The following is a 24,973-nucleotide window of genomic DNA, read 5'->3' on the forward strand; positions in this document are numbered from 1 at the left end:
TCCCCTCCCCTCCCCTCCCCTCCCCTCCCCTCCCCTCCCCTCTCCTCGTCTTTTTTTTTCTTTCTCTCTTCTCTTCCTCTTCTTTTTTCTCTTTCCTTTTTTACAGCTTTATTGAAATATAATTCACATACCCTACAATGTATACTTCAGCGGTTTTTAGTATATTCATGGAGTTTTGCATTCATCACCACCATCACTTCTAGAATCTTTTCATCACCCAAAAAAGAAATGCTGCCCTCTTTAAGGATCACCTTCTTCCTTACCCCTTTCTATTTCCCAGTCCCCTGGGTTTAGGCAACCACCACTCTACTTTCTGTCTGTATAGATTTGCCTCTGGTGGACATTTCACAGAAAGGGAATCATAGACTATGTGGCCCTCTGCGGCTGCCTTCTTTCCCTTGTTTTTAGTGTCCATCCCTGCTGTAGCATATACCAGCACTTCCTTTCTTTATATTGCCTAGTAATATTCCATTGAATGGATATATGGATTTGGATTGTTTGTGCTTTTGACCATTAAGAACAATGCTCAGTGAATACTCATACAAGTTTTTGTGTGGATATATGTTTTCATTTCTCTTAAGTGTACACTTAGTAGTGGAATTTCTGGGCCATATGGTTTAAGCATTTGAGTAACTGTCACACTGTATCCCAAAATGTAAGTATCATTTCCCCCCCCCCCACAGCAGTTGGTAAGGGTTCCAATATCCCCACAATCTTGCCCACATTCATTGTTGTCTTTTTTAAGAAGGGCACTTGTTAAGATGAGCACTGGGTGTTGTATGTGATGAATTACTGAATTCTACAACTGAAACTAATAAATGACACTATATGTTAACTAAGTAGAATTTAAATAAAAATTAAAAAAAGAAATATGGCACATTCATTTTTTTTTTTATTATAGCCATCCTAGTGGGTGTAAAGTGGCATCTCATTGTGGTTTTAATCTGTGTTTCCCTGATCAGAAGCCCTATTTCCAAAAGTAAGACATACAATAGAAAGCTTGGTTAGGGACTCCAGCAGAAGCTCGAGAAAGAAGTAACACAGCACGGATGTGAATAGCAGGAGTCTTTCAGGCAGTTACAGGCTCAGAAAGAGTTGAAGGCAGCCTGTTGTAGTTTGGTCTATGGTGTTGTCATGTTCCACTGTAAGGAATGACCAGAGATTACTGTTTTCCATCAGATTAGCTATTCCCAGTCACTGGCAGCACTAAATTAGAGTCACCTGAAAAAAATTTAAATATACCTGTCTCTGGCCAATTGAATCAGAATATCTGGGGTTGTATGTAGCCCAGGTATCTATATATATATATTTTTTAAGATTTTATCCATTTATTTGACAGAGAGAGACAGCGAGAGAGGGAACACAAGCAAGGGGAGTGGGAGAGGGAGAAGCAGGCTTCCCGCCAAGCAGGGAGCCCGATGGGGGACTCAATCCTAGGACCCTGGGATCATGACCCGAGTTGAAGGCAGCCGCTTAAGGACTGAGCCACCCAGGCGCCCCCCAGGTATCTGTATTTTAAAAAAAATCTCTCACATGATTCTGATGCACAGTGAGGATTGAAAGCCACTGTTGTAAATAATTCAAGCAGGATTAAATAATAGAATGAATTTACTGATTATATGTTCTACTCAGATAACCATCTGCCTTTATTTTGACTCGTAAGCTTTTTTGAGGCAGCCACTTAACTGAATTTGACCAAAAACATTTGAGATGTAGTTGGCAGTGTGCATAGTCCTCTCTGATTAATAGAAAAGCTAGTGTGGAATTCATGAAATCACACGACTGGTTTTACCCAATTAAACCTCCGATTTCAAAGTTTGGTCAGTTTAATTCTTTCATTTCTTTTCCAGTGATATTGGCTACCTATGAAACATGTGTCTATTTCTAATTACATCCATCTCTTTGAGTTCAACATACAGTGATTACGTAACACAATTATGTACCTTTTCAAGGTAATGAATTATTTCATTGATTAGTTAATCTATTATAAGGCATGAATTTGGTGTCTTGGCCACCCGGAGTTATCCTAGGAGTTGAATCATAGGTACCAGCATTTCTTGTGGTTATGTTTACTTGAAGAGGCACCATTTCTGTATGAACTTTGACCTCTCTGATTGAGCTATCTAGATGACAGACCAGTCAAGGTGATGTTCCATTATCCCAAGGTCTGAGATTTCTCTAGGGTTAGGGTATATTTTATTCTCTATATGGATTGAGGACCATTTATGTCTTCTGTTTAAACTGTATCTAGTAAGAAACTGAGAAGGATGAGAACTAAAGTGGAATATTATCCCATTAGATTGGTACCAGATTTCCAGCACTGAAAATATGAATTTCCCTCACTCATGCCCTTTTCCAGAGGAATCAGATGTCCCTGACTTAAATTTGAGCTTATATACAGTTTCGGGAAATGAAAACTCATATTCCACAAAGAAGAGGTAAGCAATGCGAAATACTAATAATCTAGCTCATGTTCTAATGCCCCCCCCCCGCCCCCCGCCTCAGTCAGGGACTGGTTTGGATTCATTGCAGATTGAGATTTCTTGTATAATGTTTAAAGAGGGAAAATGGAAAGGAAGTTCAGGATAAGGGATATGGAGGATTATGTGCTAGTACATTTTTCGAGGGACCCATATTTTTGTCTAATAGAACTGCTCAAAATCGGGGCCAGGAGTCTACGCCTTCCCTTCCTCTCAAAAGCAGATCAGGTGCTCCTTGTATTTAGTCTCTTAGTTGTTTCTAGATTAAGTAAAGTATGGCTTATAGACCCATTGGTGTGAAGTGCATCATAGGGAAAAAATAGAAACAGTGGAGCGAACGTGTTTTGGGGCACCATTATCTCAGTTTGGCTAGCTTTCAGATTTCCCAGTCTTTCCTCATTGCATACTTCACCTTTGCTTGCTTTTTCTTCTTCTTTCTTTTTCTTAAAAACACTATTTTACTTCTAAACTGCAATCTGTAAAGAACATGAGGGGCAGATTACACATCTCTAAAAACAAAGAAGAAAAGAAATGAACTCTCCTTAATAACTTCCACTCCGATTGCTTGGGCTGGTTGCAAGGCTCAGGGGACTAATCTGCAGAACGTGGAAGGATATGGAACCATTTGTCCTGGGAGAAGTACTACATTAAAAAGAAGAGGAAGAAGTCATTGGGGGAGGGCGAGGCTCCGCTGATGAAAGTAGCTGTCAAATTAGCAGGTCTGGAAGTTGTAGTGCATATTGTTATGAGCTGCTCAAGTTCACACCAGCGCAACCTGCTCCATCCATCTTTCTCAGTTTACATTTTAATTGGCTTGTAGTTAAGTTTTTTAAACACTGTGAGATTGCTGACATACACTGTAATATCATGTGAATAATTTATGGAGGTTGCTAAAGACAAGGTTTTTCTTTGATTTGAGAATCCAAAGAGAAGGGGGAGAAGCAGGCTGAGGGGTCTGCAGAAGGGGGCTGGGACAGAAGAGCAGACAACTACTTGTTGCGTGCCGGATGGTAAATGTTTCTACGGTGGACTCAGCAGCGTTTGGGATTTCACGGAGGTTTGTACAATACAATCTTATTAATAACAATTCTGTCAAGAGAGCACCCAATTAAATTGAATTGGGTTATGACTCCCTCTTGGATTCTTAAAATGTGTGGATATAAAACCTCTTCGATGTGAGTATTGGATAACAAGGGTGGGTGGGTTTTTTTTTTTTTTTTTTGGTTGGTTTTAATGATTCCTCCTCCTACTGAGAATTCACTTGTTTATAAATGCAGGAGTAGGCATTTTTCCCAAACTCTTTTTCTCTTCTCTGCTCTCATGATAATCTAAAGAAGGTGGACTGGAGTCAGCAGGCAGTCATCCTAGTTAAGAACTTGACGGCTTCTGGGAGTGGTTTGCTGGACAGCCCTGAGTCTAGAGTAGTATCTAATTAAGACCTGCGGGAGAACCCTCTGCCTAAATATACTTCCAAAATATATACTTTTTTCTTATTACCAAATAAATAAAATATATAGAATGTGGTGAGCACATGGAAGAGAATAAATCACCTACAGCTGCTCCCTCCCATTGATAACAATTGGTATGGGTTGTGTTTATATCCTTCTAGTCTTTTTTCTGTTCATATACAGTGAACCTAATTGGAATCACATATACTGTTTTGAATTCATCTTTTTCTCACTGAACATTACATTCATAAGTAGTCTACAGTGTCGTTTCTAATGACTGTGTAATGTGTATATATGTGTACTTTCTGTGACTTTATCATGCTTTATCTCCTCCTATTAAAATCAAATCTTTCAATTTTTTAATCCACTTTAGACAGAGAAGTGATAGATATATTTTGAGTTAAATCTTGGTGTACATTCTTGGTTACTTCTGTAGGGAAGTTCCTAGAAGTACAGCTTTTACAAGTGAAGCAACGAGAGTCTAAGGGAAAGACCGGTAATGCCTCAAGAACAATTTTGTCTTGTAAAGGGGAATGAAACACAGATTTTATCTATTTTTTTTAATTTTTTTAAAGATTTTATTTATTTATTTGACAGGGAGAGACACAGTGAGGGAGTGAACACAAGCATGGGGAGTGGGAGAGGGAGAAGCAGGCTTCCCACGGAGCAGGGAGCCCGATGTGGGGCTTGATCCCAGGACCCTGGGATCATGACCTGAGCCGATGGCAGATGCTTAACGACTGAGCCACCCAGGTGCCCCCACAGATTTTTTTATTAATTAAATTAATAATGTCTATTTAAAAAAATGCATAATGACATTCAATCTGACATTGTTCAAAATTACAGAGATATTTTTGTTTTCCTTGTGGTGTTTCTTAACCACAAAACCTATCTGTTAGGATTAATGTAGACTGTTTTTTCTTTACCAATTGGTATACAACTACCTAAGGCTTTATGTAATCAGTTGAGATGCTACAAATGTATTGCCTGTCGACTCCAATAAAAAAGAGGACAGTTAATTAAAGGGATGTCTTGCTGTTAAACAAACTTACAGTCAGTTGCTTGTTGGATGTGTAGTCAAAGGGCGAGAAAATCAGTGATCAGGAAGGACTCACTTTTTAAAACAGCAGAAAGAGGAGTGATTTTTTGGGGGTTGAGATGAGTGGCCTGTCAGTTGGTATGATGTTTTCCTTTTTATTTATTTATTTTAAATAGAATCTAATGATATCCTTATTAAAATATATTCATATAATGAATCAAAGGTGAAAGGTGTAAGGCATTAAGGTCTCCTTTTCAACTTAGGATAACCAAGTCCTTATCCTCATGCAACCCTAGAAAACACTATTGTCCCCCAAGATCAGGAATGAGTTCAAGGTCATGTAGTGTGTGTGTATGTGCACACGTGCGCATGCACGCACCATATTGTTATACTCTGCAAATGGTAAACTGCCATCCGTAGACCCAGTAGAAAGACTCCAGTAGCACAGAAGCCCTAGGGAACAGCTGTTTCAACTCAGGCTCCTCCTTCGGGCTGCCCTCATGCTCTCTGCACCTTTGTTCAACAATTCCTTGCTAAGCTAGGGTGGGAGCACATTTTCTCTGGACAGTGACTTGTAGTCAGAAGCACTTGTCATGCTCAGTTCTTTCAGAAGGAGGATCTATTCAAAGATACCACACTGATTTGATATTTTAAGTGTTGTGAAACAAAGGATGTATATATAGTGGAGATCTTTCTCATCTCAAAATCACATGGATATGAGAGGCCAGACCTATTATAAGGATGAATGACTTCACGTTGAAGTACCCCTTGGAGGTCACTGGACTCTGGAGCCAAGAAACTTCACATTTTGCCAATAAGCATATTAAAATGTGTGTACCTGGCAAGAGTGAACCAGTCTCATTTATTGGTTTTCATTCTTTGTATCGGCTATTCACTATTTCATCAAGAGTTTTTTTAAGTGCCAATTTTGTGCCCAACTAGGCACTATGGAATGCAAGAGAAGGCGTAAGTTATGGTCATTCCCCTCGTGGGCTTTCCAATAAAGCAAAGTAAATATGTAATCCACTTATAGGCCGTCAATAGCAATATTTTTGTTTGTAATGATCCCACATTTCAGTTGAAGGAAAGTATTTATTATTCTGGGAAGAAAAACATCGGCTGAATTAATGGCAGATTCTGAATGGGCACTGAGCTATATTCAGAATGCAAGTGTTTTGCAGTTATGTTGGGCTGTTGAGGTTTGCTTTCTTTCCTGAGCTCTTATGAATTAGCAAATTCGAAACCGGCTGTTTTCAAATTACATACAGTTGGTCCCTACCCTGAGTGTCTGTTTCTCTCTGCCAAGTTTCAACTTGTAACCTATTTTAAAACTTGCTCCTAAACCCCCCAAACCAATGGAATGATAGCAGGCACTACCTTAAGTCGTAATATTTTCACAAGAACACGTTCAAGCTTGATACAATGACTAGGGTGGAGAAAGGGGGGGGGGCAAGGAGGGAGGAGTAGACAAGTTTGTGTTTTCTTATTTAAAAGAAAAGTTGTTTGAATGAAAAGTTTCTCAGATTTCTGCTGCTTTTTTCCTAGATAGCCAGAGAAAGAAAGCTTTTTTCCTCATGAAAGGACACCTCTTCATCAGGTTAAGGTATTTCTAGGATGGCATCGGGGACAGGGTTGGAGCTTAAAAAAGAAAAAAAAAAATTCTCATGTGAACATTTTGCATTTCTCTTTACCCTCCTTCCTTTTGTACCAGCACATAGTTTAATTCTTATCATCTGAAAGAATGGGTTGACAAACCTTTTCTGTAAAGGGCGGGAGAATCAATATTAGCCTTTGTGACTGCCTAGGTTTCTGTCATACATTCATTCTTGATTTCTTCTTCTTTTTCTTTTTATTAAACAACACTTTAAAATGCAAAAACTAATAGTAGCTTACGGGCTGCACAAAAAGTGATGGCCGGTTGGATTTGGCCTGTAGCTGTAGTTTGCCAACTCATGCCCTAGAGAAATGGGGTGGGGGGGCACTCCTGGCCGAGGATATGCCAGCATGATTTCTCTTTCCATTGCTTGCCACCTTCTCTGCTGGTCACTGGCTGTCTCAGGAGCTGCTCCCCGGACCCTTGGCTTTCCTGTGTGATGTAATGGTGTGAAATGGTGTCTCCGGTGGAGGGCCTGCAGGGGTAAATGCTGTCTCTAATTAACCTGTTCATTTAGTGCCATGATCCTTTATCTCAAATGCAGTTCTGCTGGAGGAGGATAAGGAAAATGCTTAATTAGAGTAACTGGTTCACACTGTCTGTGTTTGCATGATGAAGTTTTAAACGCCTGGAAGATGTAGCTGTCAGTCAGTAAGTGTCTTTGGGAGCCTCTTGATTTTTAATATGTAACAGTCATGCTCTGTTACTGAGTGTCATTGAGCAAAACTTCAGGTGACAGTCTTTGTCCATGATTCTGACCCAAGACATCTAGCGCGTGTAAGTTATGGCTAATGTCCACCAACTGGATAATGTCACTGGCAAATTGTAGCGTTGTGGATGCTTATTTATTTGTTCGTTGCCCTAGTTAGAGAACTTTGGATGGACATTTGTCTTTTGCTTTCTGTCTCCCTAATTAGACATTTTAAATACCTGTAGTAGAGGGACTGTGCCTCATACTTCTTTGAAACCTGACATCCATTGGAATACCATTGCAGTATTTATAGGATTTTTTGTTGTGGAGGTGGTAAAAAAAACCTACCGTTTTAACGTCTATAATATAAAATATACCATTTTAACAAATTGCCTGTACAGTTCTGTGGTAGTGAGTACACTGTGCAGCCATTACCACCATCCATCTCCAGAACTTTTCTCATCTCAAACTGAAACTCCATATCTGTTAAATGATAACTCCCCATTCCTTCCTCCTCCTTCCCTGGCAACCACCATTCCTGCTTTTTTCCTCTTTGAATTTGTCCACGGTAGGAATCTCATGTAAGTGGAATCACAGTATTTGTCTTTTTGTAACTAGCTTTCTTCACTTAGCATGATAACCTTGAGGTTCAACTGTGTTGTAGCAGTTGTCAGAGTTTCCTTCCTTTTTAAGGCTTGAATTGTATTCCATTCTGTGTATATACTACATTTTGTTTGTCCATTCATCCCTCAGTGGCCACTTGGGTTGCTTCCACTAACGGGCACGGTGAGTAATGCTGCTCTGCACATATCCAAGCCCTGGTTTCGGTTCAGACGTGGCCATCACAGTATTTATGAGACTGCCAAAGTGACAACTTTCTTTTAAGCCCTCTGCCACTTTAAATATTTTTATCATACTTTTCTATGTCATGAATCCTAATAAGATACATTTTATAATAAAGAAATCAGTCACTAGCTCTGATGAACCCAAAAGATCAGTAAGCAAAGACATTTATTCCTCAGATGTAGCAGGCACTGGGCTTAGCTCTTTATGTGGATAAATTTACTGAAGGTCCATGGTATTTTTCATCTGCATGTTCAGGAAACAAGGCTTAGAGAGGTTAGGAAATTCGGCTGAGGTGACACAGCTAGTATGAGACAAACAGGGCTCTATTTCACAGCCCAAACCCGTGGATACCATGAATCCATTCAGGAGAGTGGGTAACACTTACGTACCTCATTATATTCTTGGCATGGTTGGTGCAAGGCTTATTTTCCATAGCTTAATGTCACTTTTGAATTTCAAAATCAAATTATATGAAATTACATGTAAAAATCTTTGAAATCTCTAAAGTGCTATTCAAATGTAAAGTATCAAGATTAAACCTCTGGTGGACAAATGTTACAAGGTATAAATATATGGAGCAAAAACCCATCTAGATTTTAAACTGTGATCTAAGCATTATGCAAACTAACTAGGGCCTGCCTTTGTGATTTTGTTAGAACATTGTTTCATGTACCATTTTATTCCTATCCCTTCTAATTCTTTTTAGGACTGGCACTGCCTTTTCAATGCCTGTTATGAATTTCATGACTTCTTTGCCTTAAGTTGCTGGGAATAAGCCAGGTTCTCACATAACATTTGTTATCACTTACAGTATCCCCAGGATAGGAAGCTTGCCTTAAACCATCCTTGCAACCCCACAGCTCTTGGGCTAGGTCGTAGATGCCAGAGAGCTAAAGACCTATCATATGGAAGGGATGTCAAATCTAATTTGTCCTTTCAGAATTCAGGCTACTTTGTGTGCAGAGGTTCTAGAAGGGCAGATTTGAATTCAGAATAAAATGCACAGCTGGATGGAGGACTGGATGCCATGGAACGTAGTAAACTCCATCACTGGGGGTATTCAAACACAGGCTAGAAAATCCTTTCCCGGCAATGAGGTAAAGAGGATCCCAGCGCTGTGCACTTAATGCATTCACCTTCAGTCTTGGTCCATCGTTACATTTACTTCACATGGCCTGAGAACTTCATTTAAACAGTGCATCTTACATGGTATTGTTTTCCTCAACATAAGATGGGAGCTAAGAAGTTTTGCCTGGTTTATTTGTTGTACCAGGGGCAAATAACTGTGCTGTGTTGGGGTGGCTTGTAAGTAAAATGTATTTAGACCAGATCATGGTTGAAGAGATATTGGGCTCAACTTTTTAGATTCAGATTCTCCAGAGTCTGTACAGATAGTGTGCGAAACAGGACTGACACGGACCTGAAAGTTGTTCAGTAGATTTATATTGATTATTTGACTTACTGACTTCTCCTATGCACAGTCTTACTGGAAATCTTCCACCTCCAGCACTAGAAAACGTATACTGTTTCAGTGTAGTATTGGGCTTGAGCAAGGACTTGGGTGTTTGGCACAAATGACATTCTCTCCTCTTTTTCTGATTAATGTGGCTCCAGGATCAACCACTGTTAATGCAAACAGTGGAATATTTGCTCATATATAGACCAAAAGTACTTGAAATTCAGTGCAGGTAGAATTGTTTGTTTAACTGTCGGGAGGACAGACTCTGGTAATTTCAGTTGCTTGTGTTGGTTCTTATTTTGTTTTGGTAGAAATTGAGTGTTGGAGACTTTGCCTGGAAGCCAGCCTCCAGCATTGACGTCTGATGCTAACCACAAAAGCAGTCCCTTTCCGCTGGCAGAGCCAGGCCCACATCCACGGCTGTGATCTCAGGGGAGGGCTCTAGTCCTTCGCTTGTGTTTATGACTGGGAAGCCTGCCTCTTGTAAGGTGGGGAAAGCAGAGCCATAGTGACCCCACAGAATTTGAGGTTGGGGGAACTGTCACCTCCAGCGGACCCATCAAGGTCAGGGACATGGCCCAGCCTAAACTGGCACCCATGGGCTTTGTCAGGGCCCGATGTCAGAAATGGGTAAATACCAAATTATATCTGATTAAAAACAAAACGAAGCAGAGTTCCCCTTACCTACTCCAAGGAGCCAAAGTCAGCTGAGTGGTGTTTGGGTCTAGATGATTCAAAACCACAGTCTCATGACCCAACTGGAGAAATATTCAAAACTAGTCTGAAATATAACAGCATGTGTTTAAAAATACGCTATCAAACACATTTATCTTTGGCTAAAAATGAATTAAGTATTTTTTTCTCTCAAAATAACCAAATATTCATTAATATAAAAGAGTATAGGATATATACCTCTTATGGTGAGATAGTCAGATGCACCGTTTCTCTTTAAAAAATCTGGCAGTGATACTACATAAATAACGTTTGACCTGGTCCAAGGATCTTAGTTGAATTTATGGCCTATTACATGGGGAAAATACTGAAATAGAAAAACATCAGAAATTCCATATGTGCAAGTGACTGGTTATATTTTACCAATAAGATATGGATAAAATGGAGAAGAGGAATAAAGACAGCTCATGTGTATTTTCAATAGTGCAGTAATGGAGGACTCAGAATCCAATCAGCATGGAGATGTCCTACATCTTCCCAGGAAGACAGGTAACACAGTACATCTATGTGTCAAAATTCAACAAACTATACACTTGAGATTGCAGATTATACTTTACTACAAAAAAGGACAATGTCAAATCAGCTCATTTATTGAGCAGCAATTTATGAGAAAGTTACAATATTAAGCAATTTAGGGAGCAAAATTTTTTGGCCTTCAGGAAACTGTCATATTCCTGGTTAACCCTAGACACAAATTTTTGATAAGAATTAAATCAACAATGAGTGCACTGTTGAATTCTGGATCTGGATGGGTCCTCAAGATTATCATCACTCCTGTTTTAAATATAAAAAAACCGAATGTAGAAAATTTTAGAAAATTATCCAGAGAAAATGAGAGACCAAATTTCACCCAATGACAAGACTTTAATCTGAAAGCTGCTTCTCCTTTCCTTTTTGTCCTATTAACCTCCCCCTCTTCCCACCCGCTGACTATCCGCAATGGTCTGTTTTCAGATCACTTTGGCTTTCTCTTTATGCTGTATTCTCACTGATTGATTAATTTCAATGCTAATAGCTCTTCATTCCATCTCTAAATGCCTTTGCGTTCCTGCCACAGGCCTGGCACTGCTTTATGAGTGGGCAGGACAGCACTGAACCAAATAGACTAAGGGCTTTCTCTCTCAGAGCTCATTTTCTACTAATGTCAGTGCACACGGAGGCCAGAGAGTGATTTCCCAGAAAAGTGTTCTCGCCCAGTCCATACTCCACTCCCCATAGCTTCCCTTGCACGTCATGGCAGGACCTCAGGCTCCTCGCGGCTGTGGTCTCTTCTTTGGCTCTTCTTGTTGAACATCTAGATCAACCATTTTTAATTCCCTAAACTCTAACAAATTGTTTCTTTTTTATGTCTGTTTCACAATCTCTTGTTTCCTTGCTTCTTCCTTGGGATGTTCTAGTAGCTTTCTAAATCATTTGTCTATCTCCCATTGTCCCTAATTCTGATCTGTCTTATACCTCACTCCTTGCTTAATATTCCTAAAACACATCTCCTTTATCAACCACTTCTCAAACACACTCTTTTCCTTGGATCTTTTTTGCCTTCCAAATTAAGTGGAAACTCCTCTGTCTGGCACTAAAGACAATTATAAGTGTGGCTTCCACCTCCCTCTCACATCTTCTCGTGTCTCCCCAGCAGGTACCTGCACTAACTGTAGCCACGGTGGATTCTTGGCTACTGCCTTTGGCAGGTCCCCCTTCTCCATCCTTCTGCGGTGCCTCACTCTCTTTCCCATCTGGACGTGCTGGGCAACTCCCTGGCCCAGCGCTCATCAGCCTCTCTGTGTCCATGCCACTCCCTTCCATTTCTAAGGGTCCTTTCTCCACCTGAACGCCTTTGAATTCACTTATGTCTCACTGCATTGCATTATGTTATTCGCGTACATTTTTATTAAAATAACTTGATGGATTTTCATAAAATGACATACTCTTATTTGAAAAAAAATTTCAATGTACAGAAGAATAATGAAAGTAAAAAGCACCTGAAATCTCTTCACCCAGAGATGTCAATTCTTGAGCATCCCTGCAGACCTCTTCATTTATGAAGTCTATACATCTTTCCGTAAATGAGATCAAATTCTGCTTGTGTTTTTTTCCTGTTAATATATTCTGGTGATTTTTAATCCTCACTACAGAATAAAACTATCATTTTCAGCGGCTACGAGGTGTTTTATCCCTTGGCTTTACCGTACTCTGACCGCTGCTTGGTGTTCTTCAGCTTCTTTCCTCCCTCTATTAGGAGATGTGAGGAGGAGTTTGCCCCCCTGTGCTTGGGCCCATGTGCTCAGCACAGCCGTGGAAAATACAAGTGAGTGTTCTGTCGAGGACCTTGACGAGGGCTATTTGTGACAGTCACCTCCATGGGGTTCGGGACCTGGAAAAATGTTTGGAGATCTTGAGATAGGTTAGAGGATTGACCTAAAATCCCGAGGAAAATTGTAGCCTTTTAAAAACTGTCCTTCGCTGCTTTGAACCGTGCTGTGCTTTCCATGGCCTGCAAGAAAGCCATTCATTGTTGCTTGTTACATAATCTGCGGAGAGCATACCCACTCAGAAAGGAGCAGGTTTGTCACCGTTCCTCTCTTAGCAGCCGCTGAAAGCAGTCTGTCCTGCGTCTCTGAGGCAGTCTTCACAGCAGGCCTCATGCTATCTCTAATTAACCAGAGTGCTCCCAGCCAAAAGCCCTGGTGCCTGGGCTTGACAAAAGTCTATGTTTTCCCGGGAAAGGATGAAGCCTGCCTCTGTGTCTCGGGCCACCTCCACGAGACGAGCAAAAGCAGCATGGTGGGGAGCTCTCGGATCAGCCAGGGAGGTGAGCACGCTGCCGTCCCTTGCTGGCCTGGGTTTTTCCTGCCTCCCTTGCTCTGGTGCGGAGAGGAGTCTCCATCAGGCTGTGCCTTTGTCCTCTCCCCAGACTCCTAGCCTCCACGAGACAGGCCACTCCTGCGTGATTCTGAGCCTTCAGTTCTGTCCCTTCCCCATTTTTGGCTTCAGACACCCATCTACCAGCCATCTCGTAGCCAACTTCAGCCACTTGTGTTAATGATGTATGTGATTAGCAGCCCATGCTAGTTCATTAGAGGGAGGAAAAAAAAAAAAGAATGAAAGAAAGAAAAACCACGAGACTGTTTGCCTGTCACTGTGAAGTGAAGCTTGACGGGAACATCCTCACTCCTCCTCCCCGCTGCTCCTTCCGGGTGTCTGTGATCCTCTGTGCGCATGTGCTCGCAGTTCCTGTGTTCCATGCCTCTGCCGTTTCCTCAGTGGGGGGACATTTTCTTAGCCGAGCAAGGCACTGCTTCTGCCTGAGGGATTGAGAACATATTGCTTGGCAGGTGGGCCTGCTCAGACGCATTGACTGTTGTTTCAGCACTGACAGGGAACATACATCACGCAGGCCCATTATGCCCGCATAAAGCCATGGTAACCTGTTCAAAGGGCTGCACCCAGCAAACAAAGTGTTTGGGCCTTAATAGGTGATATTTTTGAAACATATAATTGGGAGCTGAGAAGTAATTCTGGGTGACAGGCCACTCCTTCTGCCATCTTAACAGAAGCTGGGCCTACAGCAAAATACCGGTCCTGTCATAGCGCACAACGATGACTGCCATTCCAGCTCGGCTGCAGGCAGCTGGGTGCGGCGCCAACCGTGCCCGGAGAGCGTCTGTGCGGGGAAAAGAGCCTTTAGTTCTGAGGTCTTTTCTTTATGCCTTGGTGCCCAGTACTGCTGGCAAAAAAATGCTCCTGGGGATTTCCTTGGAGAATGCATGGCTCTCTCCTTGGCCTCCTAATATGAGCTTGAAACGATCTAGGCTTTGCTTTGGTATCGGGTAGCGGACAGAGCAGTCTCTGAGCTGAGGCCCCTGGTGTTTATCACGAAGGGAAGCTCTTCATTTCCCCACTGTGGACTGCAGTGGGAGAATGAGGTCTTAGTCAAGGCCTGGGAGGAGAGTGGAGGGACTTGGTACCCCAGCTTCCCCGCAGCAAGGGTGGACATGTGGCTCCAGCACCAGCAATGCAGCTGGAGAGCGGGGCATAGCCCCAGTTGCAGACAACATTGTTTCCTGAGTTGCAGAGACTAGGCAGCTGCAAGTGTTCGGCACAGGTTGCCACAAAGCTGGTCTTCTTTCGAAGCTGTGTGCGTTTTCCTGACAATGCGCAGCCCGTGCTCCTGCATTCTCATTGCCCAGAGACCGCACGTGGGATTGACGTCATGGCACAGATGCATCAGTCACTTTCTGCTCCTCCCCTCCACTGTGTTCTCCTTGGGGACAGGTATCACACCTTACCTGTGCCCTGCCGAGTGCTGGTTTTGTGGTAAATGCGGCACAAACCAAGAAAGGAAGATGCTCATTCATCGTCGGTTTTTCCTTTATCTTCTTGATTTCCAAGAAATCATAACTCTGGTAGGACTTGCCAGTTGAATTAAAACTGGGTGGCAATATTGTATTATTTAATTTTCATTCTGCCAGACAACTAAACCCGTATCAGCACAGCCTGATCTGCATGCTGTAGCATCTGACTTCTCTCTTGCTGCAGAATTAATTTCCTTAAAGCACAGTAGAAAATGTCTTCCTGAGATCAAGGACCTTCTAAATTGTAAGGACCAAGGGAAAAACTGTTGGGAATGTGAGCAATAGCAGTTGGTAATTAGAAAAGTCATGTTCCTGAGAGCCTGGCATGGCATGGTGATTGTCAGAGACATGGGCTCATCGCTCCGTACCAACGGCCCAGCCACCGTTCTGCTGGTTTCACCGTTTGCTCACGCTTCTTCTCAACAGTGTGGTTGGTGATGACACGGCAGTTTGCCAACATGGAAAGTTTCATAAAAATACAGACTTAGGTGCCGTCTCCCCCCAGACATTCTAGGTTATGAGGCCTGTCATGGGCCCTGGGCATTTGTACTTTTGAAATGTTCTGCAGGTGGTTTAGATGCAGACAGTCTGTGGATTTTGGTTTGGGGAGCACTGATTAGAAGAAATACTGAGAATCTGAGCTTTCCCCTGGACTTAACTGCTGCCTTGGACAAATCTGATACGTCCTTCCTGGAGCATCTTTCTAAAATAAATCATGATGTCTTAGATGCTTTGAGGAGCCCTAAGAGCTCCTTGCAAGAAATAAAACCAAGAGGGTTTTAGAGATGCAAGGAAAACATCATTTAGTATATCTCCATATCCATCAACCGGCCTACCTCTGAAATACTCTTTTTTTTTAAAAAATGACTTATTTTTTTAATGAAAGAGCTTTATTGAGATCTGATCACATAAAGTTCACCCTCTTAGCATATACAATTCATTGATATTTAGTGTATTCGAGTGGAGCCCAATGAGGGGCTTGAATTCATGACCGTGAGCTCAAGACCTAAGCCACAATCAAGAGTCGGACCCTTAACTGACTGAGACACCCAGGTGCCCCTCATGAACGTTAAATATATTACATAACCAGCACCACTCTATAATTCCAGAACATCTTCATCACACGGAGAAGAAACCCCATTCCCATTCCTTCCTATCTCCAGCCCTGGCAACCACTAATCCACTTTCTATCTCTATGGATTTGCCTCTTCTGGATATTTAATCTCTGAAATAGTATAAGCTGACTGGACATGAATTCAGTTATGTTTTTGAATAGCTCTAAAGAAAATTTTCTAACTTGCTGTGAGGGTTCCTGGATTTGACATGTTATATGTTCAGAAAGATTTCACTTGCATCTTTTACTTACTTCTATTGCATTAGCTTCTATAGTAATAACTCATACTCTCTTCTTTATTTTCTCTGTCTCTCATCATTTCACCAACCCTCAAATACTTCATAGATTCAAACGTCATTATCAAGTTCCCTCCAACTTACCTGCAGGATGAATGATCTCAGTATTCCTATGCCCCTACCCAGATTTGGCCCAGTACCTCTCTGTTTCCTCCTCTCGTCCAATAAGTAATGAAGGATACACCCCTTTCTCTAAGTTGAGTGCCTCCACGTGTGTGCTCTATCCCTGTCCTCCCTTCTCCTCCAGAACTGGGAATTTGACTCTCTTCATCTTCCTTCTTCAACCTCCAGAAAGACTCAAGAGTTCACACTTTGTAATAATTGCTTTGATCCTGCTGCCCCTGGAGCTACCATTCTATTTTTCTCATTTCCTTCACTGTCAGATCTTTTGGCAGCACAGTTTGCTCTCGCAGCTGGTGCTTCACTTCCCACCCACTCCCACCTAACTTCTTGCACTCATGAATCTACCTGTATGAATTTGCTGAAATAATAAATCTCTCTTCATGGCTCGTGGTGTCATCTTATTTGCCAAGCCTGGTAACTTTCCCTGATCCCTTTCCCCATGACCTTTACTCACGCCGAATCCTCTTGACTGTCCTCCATCTTGAAACAGTCTTTTTCTTTTGGCTTCTGTAATACTCTACATTCTCCTTCTACCTTTGGCTCCAGTGTTCCATGCCTTCCTAAATATGGATGCCCCCCTCTTTTATCTGTCTCTTTATTTTCTCCCTTTCCAGTCTCATAACACCATCTGGCTCCTAACTATGTGGATAACTTCCAAAACTATCTCCACCACTTGAATGTCCTGCCAGCTTCTTAGACATTTCTCAAAACAGAATTCACATCCTGGCAGGCTTTCCATCTTCCTTAATTCTGGCCATAGTGTGACCCAGGGTTGGAAATTTGACTTCTTTCTTTCTTTCAACTCCTTGGTCGCCATGGCTAGCAGCCATTACATATGTAATGCCCTTTTCTTCTATCTAGGCTGTATGTCTTCATCTATTGCCCTACTTCTTCATGCCTTTGTCCAAACCCAGGCCTTCGTTGACTCTTCCCTGGACTCTCACCAGGCCTCATTCCATCTCTGCTCACTCCATCTTACACATGGCTGCCAGATATCAGTCCTCCTTCCACATGCTTCTGATTATGCTATGTCCTTAGGCAACAATCTTCCAGATACCTCTAAGCCAACTGAATGCATTCTGTACTCCTTCACCTAGCTTGTAAGGCCTTCTATAACTTGAACCTTGTCTTCCTTCAAAACCCACTTTGTGCTCTTCTTCTTCATATTCTCTGTGTTCTAGCCCACGCAAAACCCTGGCATCCTTTCCTCTGCCTCTACCATTTCTTATTCCAGGCCCCTATGTAGCCTGTATCTTCCATCGAAAATTATGTCCTTTATTTCTGCCAACAGCATCTTGTGTGTTGAAATTCACAGATCCTTCAAATCCCTTCTCCTCCCTGAAGTCTTGGAATAGGATTTCTCTCTCTTTCAGATTTCCAGAATTTTGGGGGCGGGGGAGGGTTGGGGGATGGAAAGGCCTTTTGGCTCTTTGTCTTATATTTCAGTTATTGATGTGCTTGTCTTATCCAGTCCCCGAAAGGTAGAAGCCCTGCACTTTCATTGTTATAACTACTATAACAACTAATAGAGTATCTTAAATATAGTATATTATGAATAAGTATTTCTTGTGCAAATGAAGCCTTTAGCCTCTATAATATATAGAAGATGTAAAAAAGTAAACCTGTACATGATGGGCTTTTATGTCAGTATCAGGAGAGTTCTCTGGAGTTTTTGACCTATTATTATTTTCCATCAATCCAAGCACAAGGCTTAGATGAAGGGAACTTGAGAGAATTACAGCAAACCTGCATCTTCAGTATCTTGTTCTTACATCTGCAAACATTTTATACCCTTTGAAAGTCCTTTCACATCTTAGCTGACCCTCTGTATAGCTTTGTAGGGTTACAAAGGGACAGGTATACTACCATATATCAGTTCATAAATGAGGGAAATGTGGTGGGGTGCGTTTTAATGCCTTAACCAATGTTAGCTTATTAGACAGTGGCAGAGCCTGGACAAGGGGACATGTTGTCTGTCTTGATATATTCAAAGAGCTATCATGTGAAAGAATACATCATTTTTTTTATTATTCTTTATTTCCTCAGAGGACAGAAAAAGTACAGGCAATTCAAGCTCAATTAAGGAGAAAAATTGTTTATCGGATCCATTCCAAGGTGGTACCGACTGCCTTCATTGTTCAGGTGGAACTCAGGTAGAGTAACCTAGCTAACCAGGCGTAGGACATTTTGCTGAAACGAGTCACTCAAAAGGTGCAAGCTGACCAAGGTCCCTCTTGGTTCTGCAATTGAGTGATTCCTTTTTATGTTGGCACTGTGGTACTAGATAATCCATGTTTTGATTTCTGTCTTTCTTTAAAACTTAACCTTAAGCAGATACAGCTCAGGTGTGAGGTGACACACTGTCCAGGTCCTAAATGTTTCACAGAATGGAGACCTCAGCTTATCCTAGCCACTCTTATCAGTGGACCACCTACAGGTGGAAATATAAAAGAACATATTTTCACCCAATCCTTCAGTGCCTACAGTTGCCAGCCCAGGGGGAAAAAATGAAATATGCAGAAGATTTCACAGATGCCATCATCAAATGTAGCTGGCCCAGTCCGGCCACTCCGGCACCTGTCTGATGTTATAGACTCGGTGGGCAAGCCCAACGTTCTCTTAGAATGGCATGTTCTGCTGGAAGGACGTTGGTGATTCTAATGAGCTCCAAACTTTTCCTTGAAATGGGAAGTTGCCTAAAAAGGCAAGTACTGCGACACAGCCAAATGGAAATCATGATATTTCACTGAACTCAGAACCAGATCTGCCTTTTTTTTTTTCTTTATAGAAACAGTTTGTGTGCCATGTGCCTTGGGAGCCAAAAAGAAATCATACTTTGGCTCCCTGTTCCACTTTGCTAAGCTCAAATACTGTAAATACCCTCCTCTCCTCTCATAACATTAAATTTTTCATGAATTCATCATAAAGAAGCCACTTTGTAGGGTTGGCTGGTACCAGTGAAAGACTTCATTTTCTATTTCACAGTAACTTTTCAGTGCAAAAAAATTATGGGTGCAATGTTGAAAGACTAGAATTATTCATCAAGTCTTCACTGCCTGAAAATGAAGGGAATTTTTCTGAAACCTATCTGGGAGAATGCAGACACAGACATGCATATTTTAGATGGTGCTACATCTCAGCCATAGCTGCCTAATCTTCCTCAAGGGAATTAGGGCTCAAAGAGGACACGTGCTTTCTTGTTGCTTTATGGATTCATTCAAGAGTCCACGTAGCCCACAAATTTTCCCCTTACCTTCCAGTGTTCCTATAACTCACCAGCGCACCAAAGAGTAGAATATTTCATTGTATTGATGGAAATACCAGTAGCTTTGTAGTTGGATACAAAAGGTGTGCTTCCGGAGGCAGCCTAATAAAAAGTTACGGTATATCAGAATCTCCTGGAAGGCTTGTTAAAACTCGTGCTAGGCACCCCCTGCCTCAAGAGTTTTGATTCACTGTATCTGGGTTGGGCCCCAAGAATTTGCTTCTTTTGACACATTTCCAGGGGATGTTGATGGTTGCTGGTCTTAGGACTATAATTTGGGAAACACTGGCATATTGAGAAGAACGTCAGATCTAGAAGCCAGGTTACCCTGGCTATAATACTGGGTCTATTTTCTACCAAACATGAGGCATCGGATACGTCCCTAGGCCTCAATTTTTTCATTTGTAAAAGAAGAATTTTGACTATTGCTCTAAGTGACCCAGTGTTGTTTTAAGAATAAAATCTGAAAATCGACTGGAAAACACTTCGCTCTTCTGGAGGCACTTGAGCACTGTAATTCCTGTAGTCAGAACGGTTGAGGGGACACAACTGGGAGAAACTTGAAGGTACAGGCATTCTGTCCAACATGGACACATGGGCCCTAATTCTGCTGCTTGGCTAAGGAGGGACCCACAAAGAAGAGACGTAAAAATGGAAAGATTTCAGGGAACTCCTCCCTCTTTTGACCTGTCTCTGGAAAAGTCATCTACCCTGCTTTATTCATGTTTTGTATGGTGTTGCCAGGCTGTGTCAGAGCCATGTCTCAAACTTTCCTGTGACTCGGAACTCCTTGGGACACTTGTAAATATACAAAGGCCTCCTCCTTTAAGGAGCCTGGGTCTTCAGGGGATTCCTATATAGTCGAGGTTTTGAGAACCCCTGTGTCTGTGCCAGGAACTCCAAAATCATATCATGACCGCTTATAAAGGAACTACATATTCTGCACATTGGTTCTCAACCTTGTCTGGAATCACCTGAGAGGCTTTTAAATCCCATATGCATGGACCATGAATCAGAATCTGGTGGGGGGCAGTGGGGTCCAAGCATCAACACTATCTCATAAGCTCCCCAGTATTTGAAACTTGCAGCCAAGGCTGAGAACCACTGACTTAGAAAAGGTCCTCTGTCATTATATCAGCACCCAAATTGTTTGTATTTGTTTGCCCGTCTCTCTTCCACACTGTACAGTGAGAATATTGAGGGCAGCTCTGTATGCCCAGAAACCAGCCCAGTGCCTTACACTGCTTTAGATGTTCCAGGCATGCTGGTTATAATTTCGAATGAATGAACCACTCTGTTAGGTACAGATGAAGTACCAAGAAAACTCACACCCAAAAGCCCCCGCATCTAAATATGTTATATAAACACAGCTCTTTGTGGCATTCAGGGCCTCACAGGGAGAGGGTATTTATTGAATAAATTGCAGAATTGCAATCACAGGATATCTGTTGAACAATCTGTAGAACCCAGTCAACCTCAACTATAAATCACTCTTTCAGGTGAGATGAGGAGCCTGAGAAACTTGCCTTGCAGATCGTTAAGAATGCCAAGGAAGGAAGCAAATTAACACACAGTGAACACCTTCCATGTGCCAGGCATTTTCATGTGCTCTCACTTCACAACAAGCTTGAATTGTCCCTATTTTTTCTGAGGGGAGAAATGGTGCAGCAGATTGCCTAAGGTGGGAAGCATGAGGGAGCTCGTTTGACTCCAGAATCCAAGTTCCTTTCCTGTACCTTCTCTAGCCACCCCTGCTCCCGCGGGGCCCACTGCCGGATACTCATCCCTCCCAGCCCTGCAGAACTCTCCAGAGAGCTGCCCCACTTCTCCCGTGAAATTCTTCTCTGGGAGACTGTCTCTGACCCAGGATTTGATGAATTGCCTGACTGTCTTCCAAACTTGTCACGTACCCTGCTGGCATGCTGTGAGTCGTGGTATAAAGTGTGTCCCCTTAGCTTTGGAACTGTCTCCTTGACTCCTCCTCCGGTAGACAGGAGGCTCCTTGAGGGTAATAACAGTTTCTTGCTCATCTTCGTCTTCCCTCAGCCTTACTATTTCCTAGCCCTTTGGAGGCACTCAAGAAGTTTCTTTTTTAAAGAATGAGTGACAGCAGAAACTCATCCGTGAGCAAAGTTCTCCTGAAACATTTCAGTGTGTGTGCATGTGTTATGCTTCAGAATATTTTAGAAACATTTTCCAGATTTAATTGAGGCTTCTGGGAAGCCTTGCTGTGTTCTTCCTTGCAAAAAATAGCAGGTCATTACCAGGAAGTCTCAGTGTACCATATTTATCTGGTGAGTTTTGAAAATACTGAGTAATGGGACTAATGACTCAACATAGTATTTTCCAAACTGTGAGGTAATCTTTGGACTTTGCAAGATTATTATATTAAGTGTACTTCTTAGTCTGTCAGTAAAAAATAAAAAGCCTGTATTTTCACATTAGAATTCAAAGAACATCTGCTGCGTATTGTAAATAACATATTTTGAAAACCAACTGATGCATACTCAGCCTGCCTCCGCCTGCTAACTATAGCAGGTCCTTAAGATAAGATTCAGTTTGCCATTGGGACGGCTCTCGTGTTGACATCCCACCATCTTCCATAAGTCTTCGGAAGCCGTTTGCCCCCTAAACACACTCAGCAGTGTGGGGTTTGCAGCTTCCTGTTTCCCAAGGGGGTTAGAAGGGGTCTGTATTCCTGGAGAATTTAAAGCCCCGAGTATGTGTTTCTCCAGGAGATGAGCTGAGGTTTTCCCCAGGGGTCCTTCCTTACCCCTGAGGGTGTGAGACCTCAGAGAGCCACCAGGGGCCTGATGCAAGGCACCACTCCTGACAGGATTTCCTGGCCTGTCTGGGGGGAGGAGTGGGCCCAAGAGGTTGGGGTTGTCTGTGTGGGACTTGGCTCAGGGGCTCCTCTGTCTGGGGCCTGCGTTGGCACAGCAGCTCCGTGCCTGTCCTCCAGCCTGAATCTCACCTCCACGTGGGACTGAAAAACTCAGCTTTTCTGCTCATTCCTTCTCAGTTTGTCTTGTTAGCAGTCTTTCTTAGCAAGTAAGCACCATATGTCTTCTTTGGGAACTTGTTTGCAGGAGATCCCCAGCGCATGTGTGCTGGCTTGGAAGGGAAGAAAAGGGTGTTGGGTTCGCCAGCAGTACTCACCAGAGTGCCAACTTTTGCAGAGGGCCCTTCGTGCCCATCTGCCTCACGGGCTGCTTGGTCCTGAAGCACGAACACAATATTTCCCTGGAACTCCCTGGGGTCACAGAGGATAACCCGGTTTCGGCACACGTTTTCTGAGCTTGTGTGCGCTGCTTCTAGTGGCTTCTCATTATCCCTGGGAGGTCATCATGCAGGCACCTTTTCACTGGTACTGTTCTCTGTCCCCGTGGTGAGGGGAGCCCGGACTGATTATAAAGGAGGGACTCTGTGTGCTACTCTTTTGCTTCCTTCCCTTAACCAGTCGCTGGTGCCAAAGCATGCAACTAACATGTTCTGCTTTGGAAATCATTTGGTTTCTGTAACATGGAGTCCGCCACCTCACTTCTACCCTGAATACCTGTCTCCTTTGAAAGCCAGCTGTTGAGCATCCAGTTTGTCTTTTTCCTTCTTCGCTTTACCCCTCTTTTTTGTGCTCCGGCTGTTTTTTATCAAAACAGACAGAGGGTTAGCCACTGACACTTCATGGCAAGCAGCAGCTTGAAGCATTTTCTGCATTCACCTTGAAATCTTTTCGGCAAAGAAAAAGCAAGGGTTGGGATCCTGTTATATTCCTTTGGCTTCCACAAGAGTTACCTCTTTTAAAGCTGCCTCACGAACAGCCTTGTTGGCTGTTGCTGCTTGATACCTGTCTCCCTGGAGGCTTTACCAGTTGTTTTGAAAAAGATGGCTGTTTTCTGTCCCCTTGAGGATTCACCTTCTATAGGCGTGTGTGCAAGCGCACATGTGTATATTTGTGTTCATGCAGTGTCAATTAATAGTGAAAAGTGAGACCAGACCTCTTCACTGTTGTTTTCCTCCACAGAATCAGTGTTCATAATAGTAATTGCCAGTTCTTATTTTGAGTTTTGTGCATGCCAGAAACGTACGTACATCCCCTTTCATTCTAACAACCTTTCTTTTGTTTTTTTTTAAGATTTTATTTATTTATTTATTTATTTATTTATTTGAGAGCGAGAGAGAGAGAGAGACAGCATGAGAGGGGAGAGGTCCAGAGGGAGAAGTGGGCTCCTGGCTGCGGGACTTGATCCCAGGATTCCGGGACCATGACCTTAGCCAAAGGCAGTCGCTTAAGCAACTGAGCCATCCAGGTGCCCCTACCAACCTTTCGAAATAGTGCCCATGTCCCAGATGGGGAGACTGATGAACGAGAGGTTCTGTACCTTCGTGGAGCCAAGACTTGAACCCAGGCATTTGGACTTGAATGCCCAGGCTCTTCACCTGTCAACTAAACTGTGTCTGGATCTGATGAGTGATGTTAGTCATTTGAATTTTGCTGACCATCGTCCTATTTACCCTGTCTTTATCCTTGAAAGGATTAGATCTCAGCAGAAAGGGAAGATAATCCCTGTTCCAAAGTTCTCAGGGATAAGACACACTCCCACCAATATCTGTGGCCCATCAAAGCAGTGATTCCCATTGGCAGAGAGGAGACTGACCCGTGTGGTGGGGAAAGTATGGCAAGGACCACAGGAAAGAGAGTGGAGATCTAGTTGTGATACAGTGCAGGGGGACAGAGGAGTTGTGATAACCACTGGCTTATCACTGTTCTAAAACTGCCTGTTGTTACCCTCATTATCATAGCTTCCAGTGGTTGAATATTTAGACTACATACTGGGCAGTGACTGGACACTGTGCATATGCTTTCACTTAATCCTCCCCTATCACCCTATATCAGACTGGTATTATTATCTCATTTTACAGAGAAGCAGAGAGATTATCTTAGCCCAAATTCACCCAGGTCTTAACTGAAAAAAAATAAAAACTGAGATAATCCGAAATCTATTTATCTTCAAAGCCTATGCTGCATCCCTTCCTTCTTGCCAGCTTCTCTACCCATGTTGAGAATGAGTCAGAATCTACCATCACTAGTCGCTCATCCTACTAGTAAAGGAAAGAAATAAATGGATCCCATGTTTGTGGACCAGAGTGTGCGATTGAACCAAGTATGCTAAGATTTGTTCCCCTGGTCTCTTGGATCAGCTTTAGGCTTTCAAGTGGCCCCAACAGCCAGCTACCATGTGGTTAACGTAGATGGAATTTTAGTTAACAGCTTTGTAATTGAGGAACATTTCCAGAACCATCCGTGTTTGGCAGTTTTGTAGGTGAACACAGATGACAGGTTCAAGGAGTTTTCTGAGGTCAGAGTAGCCAGGAATGCGTACGCAACTCTGCCCTTTAACCAGTTGTTTGGACCCAGGAATCTCACTTAATTCTCTTCAACCTCGGTGTTTTAATCTGTACATCATATTAGATAA

At 42.6% G+C, this 24,973-nt stretch overlaps 1 protein-coding gene and 1 long non-coding RNA gene across 6 annotated transcripts in view; one reads left to right on the forward strand and one right to left on the reverse strand.

Annotated features, from left to right (window-relative positions):
* The window catches only part of LOC112817420 (uncharacterized), a 21,352-nt gene extending 7,672 nt beyond the window's left edge, over window positions 1–13,680 (reverse strand). Inside the window, exons 1-2 of the long non-coding RNA XR_003206391.2 lie at window positions 12,329–13,680; window positions 10,302–10,398 (exon numbers count right to left, since the gene is read on the reverse strand). This is a non-coding gene — a long non-coding RNA (uncharacterized lncRNA). The remainder of the gene's footprint in view (window positions 1–10,301; window positions 10,399–12,328) is intronic.
* AUTS2 (activator of transcription and developmental regulator AUTS2) overlaps window positions 1–24,973 on the forward strand; it is a 1,158,197-nt gene that overhangs the window by 780,858 nt on the left and 352,366 nt on the right. The gene's annotated exons all lie outside the window — the stretch shown is intronic.

The sequence above is a fragment of the Callorhinus ursinus genome, unplaced genomic scaffold (genome assembly GCF_003265705.2).
Source record: "Callorhinus ursinus isolate GAN/ISIS: 27379988/994484 unplaced genomic scaffold, GSC_fseal_2.0 scaffold55, whole genome shotgun sequence".
NCBI lineage: Eukaryota > Metazoa > Chordata > Mammalia > Carnivora > Otariidae > Callorhinus > Callorhinus ursinus.